The following is a 6,000-nucleotide window of genomic DNA, read 5'->3' on the forward strand; positions in this document are numbered from 1 at the left end:
CACCACAGCTTCCCAGGCAGGACAGACAGTGCTCCTCATTTACCTGGAGGACAAGGCTGGGCAGCGAGCTACAGGTGAGCTCAAGTCCTCTTGTGGCCATATGCCATTGCTTGCCATCTGACCATTCCTATCGGCTGGACCTCTCCCTGAAAACTTCCTCCTTCCGTGTATTTGGGGATTTTCTCTCCTGGGGGCAGGGGAAGGGGTCACTTTCACAATAAACTGATATTCTTGCTGTCAAATTGCTGACTCGAAAGGGCCTGCCCTAGAAACAAAGGGTGGCCTCTCACCTTTGTTTGGGAAACTGCACATGGTACTCAGCAGTTTAGGCAACACTATCTGGCGCTGCTGCAGTGGCACCAGCAACATTTTCCGAAAGACAGGAATGTCTCAAGTTTGCTCCTGCAGACAGTGTGGGGAAGCAGTGCAAGGAGGATGGCAGTGAGTGGTTGAAGGCAGGACTTGAGGGAGCTCCATGTTTCATTGTCAAGGGACAACTGCCACTGCAGAACTCTTCCTCCCATCTTTACTAAGCTCCTGATTTGCTGGGTGCCGAAGTGAACTATTGTGCTTGCTCTGGCAGAGCTCTGCCACTGCCCACACTCACTGGGGTCTCTGGGCACACTCCAGAATCGCCCCCACTTCCAGTGGGATCTGAACACTACGAGTGGCTCTCCCATTAAGGCTGTCCTTTAACACAAATTTTTGGTCCTAGCTCTGCCTCATCTCTAGAGATGACTCTAAGGGAGGTAAGAATCTCTTAGCACTCCTGATACCGTCAACAGAGACAGGAGTGCAGTCTGTGTGACTCACACTGTTGAACTCATGCTGCATCTGTGTTTACAAAAGGGACTGACATCTGACCTGTCCTTCCATCCAGTTCTACAGATTCCTTATTCAAATGAAAAAAGTGCTGCTGATAGCAAGATTATTAAAATAACTGTTTCAACTAATGGGACCAATTAGGAGTTCCGTTCAAAGTGACTGAAGAGAAAAGTTGGTCTCACTTATGGCCTCAGCTTGGCATGTTTTCCTTCCCTTAGGTACTTTTGCTGTCTTCCCATATGCAGTCATCTGAAATAAGCAGTTAATTAATTCACCAATATCATAGTTAGTCTTACAGTTAAAGATCCTGACCTTCCAGGGTGCTGGGCAGCTCTGGTTTCCACTGGCCTCATCTTGACTTTGGAAACTGGAAGGAGTCCCTGGAGGGGGCATGGCAGCTGGCCATATTCAGATAATATATTCAAGTGAGACCCCAACATGTACCGTGTCTCATCTAGTCCTCCTTCCTTCCCTGGTACATACTTGCGAAGTGTGCTCACAGGCAAATGAAATACAAGTTTTCCTAAGTTTTAACCTACAATAAAAATGCTACTCTGCCTATTCACCATCAAGCACGTCCCAGGGGGAAACCACCCCGGTTGCAAAACAGGTCTTCCTCTTTTCATTCTTGTAAGACTTTCTCTGCTGGGTGGGGACTTTCTGCCTTTCAGTCCTCCAACAGTGGGTAAAACCAAATTAGAAACAGAAAAACAAAAAGCTGTGAAACACAAGGTACTTTTGAACAAACAAGAAATAATGTTACGGTCTCATTACAGCACTTTTTTCTCAGAATCCTGGTCTATTTTGGAGTGTTCTTAGCAAATTAAGGTTGACTGGTTTTATTTTTTCATCTTTCAATGAGTTCTTTGTAGAAATCATAGCCAGGTGTAAGCCCTGACACTTCAAACACATAGGTATATATGTTCAAAGGAAGTTAGGAGCATACATTAAGATGCTAATGCTTATAAGCATTGGCAGGATCAAGATCCTCATGTCTGACTGTGTACAACAGCATCAGTTCCACAGACACAAGCCAGAGTAGTTATTTGTTACGAACAACACATTTGGTTTTGCATTTCATACAGACCTTAGCAACCCACTGGTCTTATTTACATCCACCACACATAAACCAACCCAAACTAGCAGCAAAATTAATTACAGTAGAGTGGAAAAATGTTGAGAGACTTGCTGAAAGCTTACAAAAGCTTTCCAGCCCCGTTCTGCACCTCTGCTAACTCCATTCCCTCCCTTTCTGCTGGTATTCTTCTCCCTGGCTATCTGGTGTATCTTTGCCTGCGAGCTACTGCCAATTTCTCTGTCCATCCCCTTCTACCAATTAATTGCTGCTATCACCCCTTCACTCCTCCCTGATCCCCAGTTCTGCAAGTTTGCTGAAAATCTCCAGCTCCCACAATCTTTTGCCAAGTTTGCAAATGCTTGTGCACGTACACTGCAAGTGCAGGGAGAGGTGCGAGGACTTCGCTCCCAGCTCCAACCAGTGCAGCACGTCTCTCATGACAGGATTCAGCCGCAGCCTCCCTGACCCTACCAACAGACCAGGGCTGTAGCCACCTCCACATTGCCCAAACAGACTATTTTGTTCCCCTCCTGTAATATTCTTTCCTCCTGCTTAATGGTTTTTATTTTAAATTCTATGATGAAGGGAATTTATGAGCTGCTCTACTCTAGTATTTTATCATGTGTGGGTCAAATTATGTACTTTTATCCTGTAAAATGTACCTGCATTTGACATTGTATTTTATTTGCATTGTTTAGAAATGAGGGACATGGCCAGAAAACTCACTTCCACCCCATATACCTACCCACCTAGCTGAGCATTATTGTAGCAGGACAGAGGGAAAGGCCAGCTAAGGGGGAGTCAGACCATCTCTCTCCCTTGGAACTGATGCTTTATAATTTGGGCAACGATTTACAAAGCAAAGTGCCCTGCAAATAACTCTTTGGTTGATTTTGTTTTGTACTTGTAGGTCAACTGGTGTTAAGACCAGAAAACACACGAATACCATTCACCATGATTTTTATGGCCCTCTGGAGAAATGGATTGCAGAGACATCTTTGGTCAAGTCACCTTTGAAGTAAAGTGTAGATGTTTCTTATGCTGTTTTTGTGGGTTTATACTCCTGTGAGTTAGACTGGACCATGTAAAAGTCCAGGGTCTGCACTGTGGCTCTGTAAGGTTTCTCTCTGGATGATGGAGAGCACTGAAAAAATTCAGATGGAATTATCCTGGGTGCAGAAATGGCATAGGGAAGAACTGAGACAGTCATCACCTCTTTGCAGGCCAAAATGTACTTGTCAATATCGGTGTTAATAGCAAGGCATTGTGGCACAGCAAGTGTCCAGTTTCACATCATAGCTTCCCCACCCGTCTAGACCAAAGAGAGTTCTACCCTGCAATCCCATGCAGAAGGGGCATAAGTGAATACCCCTGCAGGATGACCCAAGGCTGGGAAAGCTCCCATGAACATTGAATGAAGACAGTTGCTGCTGTGGTTTTATTGTCCTCTGCCTTTTTCTCATACTTCACTTTCATCTGTGACAACCAATGCTAGCTCAAGTTGCTTTCCAGGTGGCAAATCCACACAAGCCCTCTGAGATCTTAACCTTGCTCAGACAGCATCAAGGAAATAATCAGCAAAGACTGACAAATCAACTGTAAGAAACACTTTCTAGATCCAGACCCCCTGAGCAGACAGAAAGAGCCCTGCAGACCATCAGCAGCCACCTTCTGCCTCAAATGATGAAAGTTCCTCTCATCTGTTAACAATTCATTACATGCTCTCAACTGTAATAGGGCTGCAAATGGTTGATATGTGGATTATCATCCATTACTGTTGTCTCGTGCATAAATTAAGTACTCAATAGCAAAGACCTAATGCTACAAACCAAAACATTGATAGTGTGCAAAGGTCAGCAACAGGAGTTGCAATGAAATAATGCTTACAGAGGACTGATAACTCAGTTACCCAGTATTACTTCGCATTCACTTTACAGGAAACCTCCAAAGATTATAGTCTCTGCAGCAGTTATTGCTGCAGCTGGAAATCAGCCCTTTTCCTGCCATTTCACACCCTCTGAGGCAGGCAGCACAAGCACAGCCCCAAGTCAGTCGTTATTGGTAATTTAATGAATACCCCAATGCCTTTATTTGCATTAATCTGTCAGATGTTCAGTTGGTACCACTGTAACAGCCATCGTAATATATGAAGGGGCTGGTTGGGGTCTGCAGGTTTGTATGCGGTGTGCCCCACATCACTGCCTGGGGCATGCCAGAAGCTTGTCCCCAAGCAACTGCTCTGAATAACAGCCCTCCCCCAGGATAACCACAGTGATGGGAGTGTTGGCTTGAGCGTTGCATTACCAATTTTATATTGAGAGCATATTTATATTGAGAGAGTATATTTAGAGCACTTGCCAGTGTTCCTTATGGATGGCCTGCAAGAAGCCAATACCCTGGTTATAAACCCTTTATGCACCGACTCCCTCTGTAGGAATAAATCCTGCCAGGGTGGTGGGGTGGTTAACTGTAAATTAGCAGGATGCAGCTATCAGTGACAGACTAGAGATAAGATCTCTGTAGCAACATTTGGGGAGGGGATCTTGAGGATGGTAGAAAGTGAACAGGAGTAATCAGGGAGGGAAATGATGACAGTGACTATATGAGTCTTGGCTTGTGAGGCTGGATAGGAAAACCAGCATTCCCCAACTGTTACGCTGAAAAAAAAATTCTGCATTTCTCAGACTTAGTCAGCGGGTGATAGATACAGGCAACTTACTAATAGGAAATTAGTAGTACCACAGGTATACTTGCATTTATGTAAGCAACAGAAACTAGCCCCAAAACCAAGAAAATTATGAAAGTCCTCATGTTACTTTCAAGTCATTTGCAAAGGCAAAGCTGTAACCCATTAAGATGGCCACTTCCCCTTCAGAAGTAACAGGTGTTCTCTCTTTATTTAGTAGCTAATGTCCACAGCCATTTAATTTGTTCCAAGATGCTAGGCCTTTTCCTTCTCACCCTACCACTGGACAAAAAAACTGTTCACTGCCAGCTAAGGGGGACAGCTTTTGCGTTTTATAACCGCACAAGGAAGCTCTATCTACAGAGAAAATACTGCTGGGGCAAGCTAGCAAACGGCTGCCTTGCATGCCAAGTAGGTATTTACTCCTGCCAAGGAAAATGTCAGTGGGAAAGGTTGCCCAGGACTGGCCTTTGCAATCTTATAAACACCACACAAGCTGCAAAGGGAACCTCTCACCTCATTTGTCTTGTTTTTCACCCAACTCAAGAATACTCTCATCTTTTAAAACACTATTCAAACCAATTTCTTTCTAGAGACTAGAACTATCAGCCCTTCTTCTGTTCCATCTGCAATGGAAAAAGTGTTTTATACATTTGCCGATGCTCCCATTTTCATCTTAAACCTTCTCCTGTCTGACTTCTAACTCTGTGCAACTCTCAAAATGCTGCTTCTAAGTAGACAGATCCCTAGCCCCCTGTCGTTGTTGCCCTCGATGTATCAGTCAGCACTAACGTGCTCAGCCATGACTTTCCTCAGAGATCATCTCTGTCCTCCCCTTGAGACAACTGTCGGACTCAAATTCCTCTCTAGGACCACTGCTTTTGGGGTGGCTAATATTGCTTCCGTGTGTTCCTAGGATTGCCTGTGTCCATCCATTGCACTATTCCCTTCAGAGTCAAACTGAACATCCAGCATAGCGGGGCATCGTTCCCAATTTAGTGCTTCTAGGTGATGCAGTAACACTAACATCATTCTAATAACATTACTAGTAGTACTACTAGTATTATGGAGAACCAGGATCACACATTCTACATGGCTACTCTGAGCAATTCTTAAATTAGTTTCCAAGCTAGGTTTACTTGTTTAATCTGTTTTCTTAAACTAGATAGGAATTGAGGGAATGAACAGATTACTGGAAAAGGGAGAGACGGAGACCAGGTTTTGTAAATCCAGCTGCATTTGAGGGCTGGTCCTATAAGTTACAGTTTGCCTCTCATTCAGATCATCTACCTATGTGGAAAATAAAAAATAAATCTGGAGCTCTGTATTCTTTTTTAAGTTTCTGTTTCAGCTGTTGGTGTTTTCCACGCCCCTTCACACTGCCTCTCTTCTTTGCTTTTCTCCATTTCAA

This window comes from Athene cunicularia, assembly GCF_003259725.1.
Source record: "Athene cunicularia isolate RWA chromosome 1 unlocalized genomic scaffold, athCun1 chr1_part1, whole genome shotgun sequence".
NCBI classification, from domain to species: domain Eukaryota; kingdom Metazoa; phylum Chordata; class Aves; order Strigiformes; family Strigidae; genus Athene; species Athene cunicularia.